This window comes from Coregonus clupeaformis, chromosome 29 (assembly GCF_020615455.1).
Source record: "Coregonus clupeaformis isolate EN_2021a chromosome 29, ASM2061545v1, whole genome shotgun sequence".
In the NCBI taxonomy this organism is placed as follows: Eukaryota; Metazoa; Chordata; class Actinopteri; order Salmoniformes; family Salmonidae; genus Coregonus; species Coregonus clupeaformis.
This window is the reverse complement of record NC_059220.1, coordinates 12720147-12732797: the sequence shown is the minus strand read 5'-3', so window position 1 is coordinate 12732797 and position 12651 is coordinate 12720147. Positions and strand designations below refer to the sequence as shown.

The following is a 12651-nucleotide window of genomic DNA, read 5'->3' as shown; positions in this document are numbered from 1 at the left end:
GTGTGTGCAGTGCCCCAGGTTGTTTCATGTGGCTTCGCTCATTCACACCCACACATGTTCCTACTGTAACAGTCCAGCTGATTATCCAGTACCAGCTGCAAAACACACGGCCACTGAGCTGACCTGAGAGAGTCCATTGCAATTTGATCAATTCAAAGAAATTGAATTGAAATGGAATTAGTCCCTACCCTGATCCAAATGTGTCTTGTCGTTTGACTGGTATTGCTGATGCCTATGACAGACGTCTAATTAACAATACCTATAACAACCGTTATTACTAGGCCATTATAGTGTAGCATTGCATGGATTACTGAAAGGAAGTTTGAGAGAAATCCTAAAACAATGTTTGAACAAATACAACTCACGATGTGCAGAATCAGATTAAGTGATAATCTTGAGAACCCAAAGTGTACTTCAACTTTAGACAACATACCAGGCTGATTATTGCCCTTAAAACAAAACCTGATACGCTCGACATGTTCAAGAAGTCATTGTTGGATTCTACGTTGCTAGAGCTTTTTACACATATTGGATCCAGATGTCCAAAAGGGCCATGATGCACTGCAACTCCTCACATGAATCTGAGAACATCTGGCAATTAAAGGTCCTGAACAATCACAGGATGTTCATGGTCTTTATCTGTCTGCTGACAGGCAGTACAGTTTGATATTCTCTCCAGAGCTCAGCTGAGACAAACTTCTGATTGCTGAACACACAACAGCAAAGATGACTCACTCTCTCTCTGTTATTGTTCACCATTGGGGATTCTGATAAAAGCAGACACTTAGGGAAACATACTGTCCACAGTTCCTCTATCTGATTATGTAAAATATTTTAGCTGAATGATTGGATTGCATTGTGTACTTGCAGTATGGAGCTGGTTTCCTGGACCAAGATTAAGCCTATTCCTGTTCTAACAAGCACTTTCAAGGGAGTTAATTTGCCATTAATCTGGAACCAGGAAACTGGCCTTTGATGGCTGCTCGAAGACAAACTCAATGCTCCATGAGCAGCAGAATAGGCCTACAGACAGACAGGGAAGGTGCAGCAACATGGGAGGCCTAGAGACAGACAGGGGAAGGTAGAAAGGAAAGACATTCCCTCTGAAGTGTATTGCTCAGCAGCCCAGTGGTCAGTCAGAGATGATGTAGTTCTAGTCCAGTAATTAGAGAGACTTTAGAACAGATGTTGCACATCCTGCTGCTGCTTATCCATCCGCTGGGCCAAACCTACAGATACAGATACCGCCAGATATATACAGGTCCACTGCATGGTATCCTGTAAGAATGTCTGTTCATCAAGTGTGTGGGGACCATTTGGTCTGAGCATCCATTTTGCCAATACCTAAACAAAGTCTGCATCAAAACATTATTCTAAACTCATAGACAGATCTTCCGTTAGTTCAGGGCTGTCAGATTCAGGACAATAATACAATAACAATGTTCTGCCACAATAACATTCATGTTCGACCGTCCTGTAGATAAACAAAGCTATAGAACAATCAGTCTCTACAACTTAACTGTCACGTAGAAGAGGTTATAATCTGAACCCTTTCAGTATGATTAATGTACAATACGCATAACAAGCTGATGAATAATGACAGGGAGTGAACATGCATCAAGCTGTCTTCTCAGTGTCATCAACAAGTTGCACAACCATCTGAAAGATGTTACCCCAGCATAGCAGAGTTGTTCAGCGAGTTCTACAGATAGCAAGACATGAGTTCCACCTGTGCTCTCCTCTCCGTCTTCCACAGGATGTCCAAGTTGAGAAACCAAAGAGCTGAAGTTATGACAGCCAGACAACAGACACTGTGATTACAACCGTGTAGATGCACCTTTATTATGATGATGGGGAATGTAGAAACAAGCCCTTATTCATCCCTAGTCAGTATGTTTATTTATTAATGTTTTAAATTCCCCATTATACTACTATGAACATGCACCGGTGGTTGTGTCCCAAATAGCACCCTATTCCCTACATAGTGCACTGCCTATAGACCCTGGTCAAAAGTAAAGCCCTATATCGGGAAAAGGGTGCTATTTGGGAAACCGAATATGTGAAACAGGGTGCTAACAGGAAAGACTGGGTTCACTAGGCAGGGCTAACCCATACAGAGAGCAGACTTGCTATCCCCTGGGGTTTCCCCATCACATACCTGTCTCTGTCTGCTAATGGCAGGCGAACCACAGCCAGAGCCAAGCTCCCACTCCCAGCCTCATGATGGTCCCCTGTAGCTCAGTTGGTAGAGCATGGCGCTTGCAACGGCAGGGTTGTGGGTTCGTTTCCCACGGGGGGCCAGTAAGAAAAAAAGAAAAAAATGTATGCACTCACTAACTGTAAGTCGCTCTGGATAAGGGCGTCTGCTAAATTACTAAAATGTCAAATGTACTGAACTCCATCCACCATAGGCACTTCACTGCAAGAAGCCCATGCCAAGGGTTGAGATTGTATAAGGGGGTGCAGGAATAAAACACAAGAGCACTATACTTTTTGTGGGCCTTTCTTTCTTTTTGTCACAAGCCGGGCTAGAACTCCGGTCTCAAATGTGTAGAGCTGGGGGTACTACCCCTTGCCACAGAGGAGATGTAGTAGGACCCAAATGAAACACCCCAGGCAATACTCCAGGTAAGTAGATTTAATGTTCAAAACAGGAGGCAAAACAAAACAACTCCCCGAGGGGAGAAAAACAAACAAAAAGATAACTTCGAATAACTTACTAGGACTGATACGGTGGGACAAAGCAGGAGACACATAGACAGGACGCAATAACCAAGTGAGAAACAAGGGGAAAACACACAGCTAAAATACTCAAGGGGAAACAAGGCACAGGTGACATAGATAAGCTAATTAGGACACATGATGAAAAACTAAGGCAAAGGGGGAACACAGCTGACCTCTAGAGGCCAGGAGACAAACAGGGGAAGCAGGAAGCTGACAGGACCCCCTCCTCTAGGAACGACTCCTGACGTTCCTTCCAGAACACCCTGGCCCCAGGGTGCGAAAATCTCGGATCAACCCTGGGTCCAGGATGTCCCTGGCCGGAACCCAGGAGCGCTCCTCCTGGCCCGTAGCCCTCCCAGTCCACCAGATACTGCAGAGAGTTCTGGACCCTCCGGGAGTCCAGTATCCGGCGGACTGTGTAGGCTGGCTGGCCGTCTATGATCCTGGGAGGTGGCGGGGGTCTGTGTGGGGGGCAAAAGGAGAAGACAAGACAGGTTTAAGGAGTGAAACATGGAAAGTGGGGTTAACTCTAAGGGAGCGAGGCAGAACTAAACGATACGACACAGGGTTAACCTTTCTAGAAATGCGGAAAGGGCCGATGTATCTCTGGGAAAGCTTCTTGGATTCGACCCGGAGGGGCAAGTTCTTAGTGGCCAACCAAACTCTCTGACCAGCTCGGAAACTAGGGCGTCCGGCGGTGGCGATTAGCCTGACTTTGGTATCTCTGGGAGGTCCGAAGGAGGGTACACCTGGCCTTCTTCCAGGTCCGCCTACAGCGTTGGACAAAGCGCTGGGCCGAGGGAACACCAACTTGCGCCTCTTCCTCTGGAAACAAAGGAGGGTTGTAACCGAACTGGCATTCGAAGGGGGACAAACCGGTGGCTGAGGACTGGAGGGTGTTGTGGGCATATTCAGCCCAAATGATATAGGTGGCCCAAGACGTGGGATTACTGGCCGCCATACACCGCAGGGTGGTCTCCAGATCCTGATTAATCCGTTCCGTTTGGCCATTAGACTCTGGATGGAATCCTGACGATAGGCTGGCTGTGGCCCCAATAAGCCTGCAGAAGGCCCCCAAAAACCGGGACGAGAATTGGGGACCTCGGTCAGAGACCACGTCCAGGGGAATGCCAAATATCCGGAAGACATGGTTCATGAGGAGCTCCGCAGTCTCCTTAGCCGAGGGCAGCTTGGGCAGGGGAATAAACCGGGCAGCCTTAGAGAAACGGTCTACCACCACAAGGATGACGGTGTTGCCCTGGGATAGAGGAAGTCCCGTAACAAAGTCCAGAGAAAGGTGTGACCATGGCCTTCGAGGAACAGGTAAGGGATGGAGCAGTCCCTGGGGTCGCTGGCGTGTCGACTTACCCTGGTTGCACACAGGGCAGGCCTCAACATAGACCTGCACGTCCCTTCTTGATGGACGGCCACCAAAACCGCCGTCGGAGGAACTCCAGTGTGCGAGCACTGCCAGGATGGCATGTCAAGGGCGACTCATGACCCCACTGCAAGACGCGGGCCCGAACCGAGAGAGGAACGCACAGGCGACCGGCAGGACCACCGCCTGGATCGGGCTCATGGGCAAGAGCTTCGCACTCTCTTTCTAGTTCCCACTGAAGAGGTGCGACGATCCTAGACCTCGGAATAATCGATGCCAAGGGCTTCTCTTGTACCTCGGGAGAATAGACTCGAGACAGAGCATCCGGCTTGACGTTCTTGGTGCCAGGTCGGTAAGTCAGGATGAACTGGAATCGATTAAAGAAAAGGGACCATCGTGCTTGCCGAGGGTTCATCCGCTTAGCCTGTTGGAGATATTCCAGGTTCTTGTGGTCTGTGAGAACCTGGAAAGGGTGCTGAGCCCCCTCAAGCCAATGGCGCCACTCTTCCAAGGCCAGTTTAACCGCAAGCAACTCTAGATCCCCCACGTGGTAGTTGCGCTCGGCCTCAGACAGGCGGCGAGACATGAAGGCACAAGGGTGTAATCTCCCATCCGCACCCCTCTGAGACAGGACGGCTCCCACCCCCCACCTCTGAGGCGTCCACCTCCACCACGAAAGGTCTCTCTGGGTCAGGGGTCACCAGAATCGGAGCAGAAGTGAAGCGGCGCTTGAGATCCTCGAAGGCCCCTGCTGCTTCCGGACCCCAGTGAATCTTGGTCCCTCCTCCCTTGGTAAGCGTCGTCAAGGGGGCTACCACCGAGCTGAAATTCTTAATGAACTTCCGATAGAAGTTAGAAAAGCCAATGAACCGTTGAACCTCCTTGACCGTGGCAGGTGTGGGCCAATCGTGGACCGCCTTGACCTTCTTGGGATCCATCTCTAGGTGCCCGGGAGTGACAATAAACCCGAGAAACTGAGTCTGAGAAACATGAAATTCACACTTCTCAGGCTTAACGTAGAGGTGATTGTCAAGGAGCCTCTGGAGAACCCGGCTAACATGCCCCTCATGCTCCTTCAGTGACCTCGAGAAGATGAGGATATCGTCCAGGTACACGAAGACGAACAGATTAAGCATATCCCGGAGAACATCATTAATCAGGGCTTGGAATACTGCGGGGGCATTGGTGAGCCTGTTGAACGCCGTCTTCCATTCGTCTCCTGGCCGGATCCGCACGAGATGGTAAGCATTGCGGAGATCCAGCTTAGTAAAAATGGAAGCCCCTTGAAGCAGCTCAAAAGCAGTGGCCATGAGAGGAAGAGGGTATCGATTCCGAACCGTGATCTTGTTGAGTCCCCGGTAATCAATACAAGGCCTCAGACCCCCGTCTTTCTTTTCAACAAAAAAGAAGCCCGCCCCAGCCGGGGAAGTAGAGGCATAGATGAGGCCGGCTGCCAAGGACTCCTTAATGTAGATGTCCATAGCTGCGTGCTCGGGGGAGGACAAGGAAAAGATCCGACCTCTAGGAGGGCAGCACCCAGGGAGTAGATCAATGGCACAGTCATAAGTGCGATGAGGCGGTAAGGCAATAGCCCGGGCCTTGCTGAACACTGCTTTGAACCGATGGTAAACACTGGGGACTCGGGAGACGTCAACAGACTCTTGAAACTGGGTACTAGGGGCTGAGGAACTCTGAAGCATGCAGGTGAGTTGGCAAGTGGGACCCCAGCTAAGAATGGTGCCAGTAGGCCAGTCGATCTGGGGATTATGTCTGCATAGCCAAGGGTGACCCAGGATAATAGGATACTCGGGAGAGTCAATGAGATAGAAGGTCTCCTCCTGCTGGTGTTGAGAGATGGTAAGTCGCAGGGGACTGAGTCGCCTCAGTAACTTTTCCTGGTTCCAGAGGTCTGCCATCTAAGGCTGTAACTGCCTGGGGTTGAGGAAGTAGTTGGGTAGGGATCTTAAGTTCTTTAGCCAAGGTTACATCCATAAAATCACCTGCGGCACCGGAATCGATCATAGCCTGGACCCGATGCTGGTGGCCCTCCCAGGACAGAGTGGCTGGAATAGCTAGGACCGCGTTAGTAGGAGGAGCTCTAATTTTTCCCCATCACAACCCTCCTGTAGCTGGGCGGGACAGGCGTTTCCCGAAAGCTCGGGGCAAGTGGAGCGGAAGTGGCCGGCAACCCCGCAGTAGAGGCACCGACGCTCCCTCATGCGACGTTCCCTTCGTTGGAAGAAAGCCTGGAACGGCCTAACTGCATGCTCTCCGGGGAATCCTGGGGCAGTTCAGGAGCCGGGGCAGCTCTGAATGACGGAATCCAAACAGGAGAAACAGAGCTGCTCAGAGGAACTTGGGACTGAGACACCTGACGGCGAGCCGTTCTCCGCTCTCTTAGACGATTGTCCAGGCGGATGGCCAAGGCTATGAGGGACTCGAGATCTTCAGCTGGTTCACGGGTGGCTAACTCATCTTGAAGGGGCTCAGATAACCCTCCCTGAAAGCAGACCCTCAGCGCTTCATCATTCCATCCGCTCCTTGCTGCTATGGTTCGAACTCAATGGCAAAATCTGCCGTGCTTCGGGGCCCTGACGGAGAGACAGTAGGCGCTTGGAAGCCTCCCGCCCACTGACAGGATGATCGAACACCCGCTTGAACTCTTCTACAAATGCAGCGTGGGAGTCACAACAGGCCTCCTGGGACTGCCACACCGCAGAGGCCCAGGCGAGCGCCTTGTCTGAAAGAAGGGTAATGAGGTAGGCAATCTTGGAACGGTCTGTGGGAAAACTTGAGGGTTGGAGCTCGAAGGTGAGGGAGCATTGGGTGAGGAAACCCTGACAAGAGCTTGGATCCCCAGAAAAGGGCTTGGGAGGTGGTAGTCGGGGCTCCGCCAACCGAGAAGGCCTGTCGTCACTGGGAGGTGACCGGGGGGAAGGGGGGAGAACCAAGGAGGCGTTCAAAGAGCTGGTGAAGGGAACTCATCATTTCGGCCAGGAGTTGAGAATGTCTAGCCATCAGCTCCTCTTGTCGGCTGAGAACGGCTTCATGGCGCTGGAAAGAAGCCTCATGTCGAATGATCACCGCCAACAGGTCCTGGGAACTGAGTGTTTCTGGGTCCATGATTGACTTGGTTATTCTGTCACAAGCCGGGCTAGAACTCCGGTCTCAAATGTGTAGAGCTGGGGGTACTACCCCTTGCCACAGAGGAGATGTAGTAGGACCCAAATGAAACACCCCAGGCAATACTCCAGGTAAGTAGATTTAATGTTCAAAACAGGAGGCAAAACAAAACAACTCCCCGAGGGGAGAAAAACAAACAAAAGATAACTTCGAATAACTTACTAGGACTGATACGGTGGGACAAAGCAGGAGACACATAGACAGGACGCAATAACCAAGTGAGAAACAAGGGGAAAACACACAGCTAAAATACTCAAGGGGAAACAAGGCACAGGTGACATAGATAAGCTAATTAGGACACATGATGAAAAACTAAGGCAAAGGGGAACACAGCTGACCTCTAGAGGCCAGGAGACAAACAGGGGAAGCAGGAAGCTGACACTTTTATTAGTCTTTTTGAATATTGATCTAATACTTTCTTCCCCCCTTACTAGCTCTGACTTTACTGATAGCTATGGCAACTGCTTGGCTTCCGACAGCAAAGGCGCTACAGAGGGTAAGTGTTCCCTCTGCCCCCTTGTCTTTGTGTGTGATTGTTTATAGTGAGGTTAGTGAAGCTCGGTGGAGCTCCTTGTATTTTGTATCGCCAGGTTTACTTTCCCAGTGTGCCTTGTTGGTTCCAGTGTGCCTGTTTTGCGCACTGGAGTGTTTTGACGCTTTACTGCGTAACTCTGCATTCCGGAATAAATCCTGTTATTCTGTGATTTACCCTCCTGCGCCTGACTCCTTCAAATCACCCATCACATATATACACATATCTACCTCAATTACCTTGTACTCCTGCACATCGACTCAGTACTGGTACTCCGTGTACAGTATATAGCCAAGTTATCGTTACTCATTGTGTATCTATTATTACGTCTTTTACCTTTCGATAAATAAATATATTTATTTTTCTTTCTCTCTCGGTTGGGAAGGGCCCGTAATTAAGCATTTCACTGTTAGTCTACACCTGTTGTTTACGAAGCATGTGACAAATAACATTTTATTTTATTATATTTTGATTGAGGAAAAATGTACTTACTATGACTGCGATAAGATGAATGCACTAACTGTAAGTCACTCTGGATAAGAGCGTCTACTAAATGACTAAAATGTAAAAAAGATATATATATTTATTTATTTATTTTATGGGGGGGTCAGCACTGGTAGAGAAATGTAAGATGTGCTTAGCTATCATCACCTACACAATCTTCATCTATGTTCTGATTGATGGTCATTCATACATGTGAACGATTTGCACTGCAGGTAATCTAATCAATCGATCCTACCTGAAAATAAACTATTGCATTTGTCATCTTCAGTAATGTGGGTGAATATATCTGCAGCTCATACCCCCTGTGATGTCAATACCATCAACATGAATCTAATGATAAGCCGGGTACTGAGGAAGCCTGCTGCATAGTGCATTGAGCACAGCACAGCCCTCCCCTTAGAAGCCAGACCTTTTAAGTGGAATCAATGATCAAACAGCATTGCGAAACCCAGGACAACCTTCTAGCCTTTTACATAGGAGAGAGAAGTCAGCGTAGGCTGACCTGTCCAATTCAACGAGGTCAGTCAATCAGACCATGGGATGCGTTTTACGTAATGAACCCAGCAAATCCCCTGATCGATTTAACCTCTGTCAATATGTTATCAAAAGGAGGCAAAGTGCGTCTATTTAGAACTCATCGGTCGGCGCAACAGTAGATACTAGATTTATAAAACACACACATTTTACCATGTGACCCATTCACTCACTGCATGGATGGAAAACTAGCTCATCTTATTGTCAGATCCCATTATAACGGAGATGATCTGGACAGCAGCATTGGAACCACTGGGTGAGGAAAGGAAACAAGGACAGAAATAGACATGCATGTCGGAGGTAATAGGGGGGCAATTTCCCATTCACTGAAAACCACCCACGGCTGCATCCCAAATGGCACCCTTTTCCCTATATAGTGTACTACTTTCGATCAGGGCCCATAGGGAACGCAGACCAGGTCATATAGCCTAGCTAGCGACATGTGTGTTACATTTTGGTTAGAGTCAGGAACATTTGGAATTGATTTTGGTCGGTCGGTAGGTCGGTCGGAGCTGTTTTGGTGCTCTCCTGACAGAATGCCATTGGGATCAGATCACTCAGACTGCAGAGTGGAGCACTCTGGGTCTAGATAGTTGCTAAGATCAATATTAGCAGGGTGCTGACAGGCCAATCAGCCCTTAGTTCCCCTGGGCTCCGCTAGAAGAGTTAAAGGTCAAGCCCCTAGGGGGATGCCTCCAGCCCTCCTCAATCCCACTCATGAAATAACCAGAAAGGCAGACAGTCCCTGGTCCCTGCAGGAATGCAGTTACACACACACACACACACACACACACACACACACACACACACACACACACACACCACGGCTGGTTTAGATGCCTCTGATGACAACCAACCACACACATACACACTTTTCACCAGCCCAGACTTGAGCCCTCCCTCTCATTCAGCCATATCCTAGCTAACTCCCAATTTTCTAAACTCATCCTTTTCCACAGGACCCTGGATACCCACAGCCCTCCTCCCTTGTTGCCAGGGCTGTTTTTGATTCAGAGCCCTGCCTGCGTTACATGTGCTAATCCAGCGGGATGAGTCGCTGGGATTGAACAGGGACCAGTGTGAGTAATGAGTTTTTACAGGCTAAGCTTCAGATGCATGGGGCCCCCAGCTGCCAATCAGAGATGGGTGGGAGTCTCTGGGCAGTGTGTGTGTGTGTGTGTGTGTGTGTGTGTGTGTGTGTGTGTGTGTGTGTGTGTGTGTGTGTGGGGGCAAACAGCAGTGACCAAGCTGCTTTATACAGAGGCTAAGCATCTAACAACATCCATTCAGCCATCCATCCTTGGAAACGGATATGATATTGAGCAGATAAGGAGGATACAGTATATTCAATCATGATACAGCCAAAATTCAACTGCCCCGTGCCCTCACTCTTCATTGAAGAATAGCGATAGGGAAACTACTAACTCAGAACAGTCAGGGGTATTAACACAAGGCCAAAGTTCATGGCCCCATTGACCTTTCTCACAGCCTAGCCCTAGTACTCCACCTCCGACTCAAACACACAAAGTCATGGTGAATGCCAGACCAGACGCTAAACACCGAGAGATCCTAAAAACAGTAACACTCAACAGTGCAGCGGTGTACTTATGATAAACAATCTGACGTGCAAGCTGTGTGTGTGTGTGTGTGTGTGTGTGTGTGTGTGTGTGTGCGTGCATGCGGACGTGCATTTGTTGGCACACCCTAGGAAGAAATGCATACGAGTCTCATTATAGTTTTTCGGTTCAGGGCTCCCTGCAATCCCAGTTCACACCACACAGAGACAGACAGAGTGTTGTTTTCCTTTGAATTATGAGAGACACATTCTGAGCACATAGCTGCCTAAATACAGAGGGAGTAAAAGGGAGAAAAATTCCACTGTGCCTGTAGCATACTACTCATACTTCCCTTACAGCTAGTTGTCCATAGTGAAACAGAAGCAGCCACCGATTTCCACTGAGATCCATTACTATGCTAGTGTTGTTGTTCCCCTGTTGAAACTCTGACCTGGAATAACATACAGCCAGAAGTCTTGTTCCTCTTTCATTTAAAAAAATGTAAACAATCATCTTACCTTTTTACACAACAGCAATAGATCCTCTTATATGGGTAAACATCCTCGTTATAAAGTCCAGTCCAGGCAGTGAAGCAAGCTCCACAGAACAGAGTGAGCTCTGCTCTGCTCTCTACAGGCAGGCAGCCAGCACTAGTAGAGACCAGATGACAGAGAATGTGAGAAGAGCTGAAGACAGGGCTTCCTATGTCTCCAGCAGTGAGATCACCACAATCACAGTCCAGGAAAGGAAAGGAGAGAAACACATCCAGCTCCAGCCTCATCCAGTAGAACAGCCCGGAACAGAAAGGCTTCCTCAACATGGACATAGCATTGTGACATCCACGGGTTGAGTCAGTGAAGCGTGGTCACTGAACTGTAGCTGTAGTCGAGCCAACTCCACTGTCTGCAGATAAATACACAGCCTTACGGTCAGTCACAAACTATCTCTCACACAGAACTGTCTCTCTATTCTACAGTAACACTGGGACCTATCAATCTATCCAAGTCTAACTCACTTTAATCCAGTAAAGTCTCCACGCTGAAACAATCTCTGGAAGTGGCTACACTGAGTCAGAGCACACAGGCCGTCAGTCCACACTGCTCTGAGGCTCCGGACAGAGACACACAAACCCACAGATGTTGGCTTCTGCTGCTGCTGCAGTCAGCCAGCCTCATCCCTATGACAGGCCACACACCCCAGTGACCAGCCATGTTTCTATTGGAGGGAGTCAGAGATGGGCTCCTCCCACTGCTCTCAGCTTTCTTTCTGTTCCACTTAGAGAAGTGGTGTGTGTGTGTGGGTGGGTGGGTGGGTGGGTGTGTGTGTGTGTAGGTGTGTGTGTGGGTGTGGGTGTGTGTGTGTGTGGGTGTGTGGGTGAGTGTGTGGGTGTGTGTGTGTGTGTGTGTGTGTGTGTGTGTGTGTGTGTGTGTGTGTGTGTGTGTGGGTGTGGGTGTGGGTGTGTGTGTGTGTGTGTGTGTGTGGTGTGTGTGTGTGTGTGTGTGTGTGTGTGTGTGTGTGTGTGTGTGTGTGTGTGTGTGTGTGTGTGTGTGTGTGTGGGTGAGTGTGTGGGTGTGTGTGTGTGTGGGTGGGTGGGTGTGTTTCCTGCTCTATTGACTCTCCTGGGAGAAAGATCAATACTCTTAGTGACATGGACCATCTGTATGCAGATTGGGTTTCACTAGCAGGAACTCTATTGTAGGAGATCAACTCATCACACATCCTAACATATTATCTATCACTAACAATAAATAATTTCCCAGACTGGGCCAATGTAACATACATTGCGCTACAATGTCTGGATCTGTCATCCTACCTTCCATCCACCAGACAGACAGAGGCAGAGTTCATGTCCTATCATTTTCTCAGAATACTAACCTATTAAGGCAGTGATGAGGGCTTTCCTCTCCAAGAACAGATGACATTACCATCCCTTCCCCTTACTGTCTGACACACACACGACAGACACACACACACACGACAGACACACACACACACACACGACAGACACACACACACACACACACACACACGACAGACACACACACACATACGACAGACACACACACACACGACAGACACACACACACACGACAGACACACACACACACGACAGACACACACACACACACACGACAGACACACACACACACACACACACGACAGACACACACACACACACACACGACAGACACACACACACATACTGTATCTGCCTCTGAGGCAATCCTTTCAATCTGTTT

At 49.0% G+C, this 12651-nt stretch overlaps 1 protein-coding gene across 5 annotated transcripts in view; it reads right to left on the bottom strand.

Annotated features, from left to right (window-relative positions):
- The window catches only part of daam1a (dishevelled associated activator of morphogenesis 1a), a 69384-nt gene that overhangs the window by 42743 nt on the left and 13990 nt on the right, over positions 1 to 12651 (bottom strand). For 2 of the 5 annotated variants that reach the window (XM_041854834.1, XM_041854837.1), the window contains exon 1: positions 10930 to 11565. The exons of 1 other annotated variant lie outside the window; for it this stretch is intronic. The gene's annotated coding sequence lies outside the window, so the exon portion shown is untranslated. Of the gene's footprint in view, positions 1 to 10929; positions 11567 to 12651 lie in introns of those variants that run through there. 2 more of the 5 variants (XM_041854835.1, XM_041854838.1) reach the window with 2 other exon arrangements.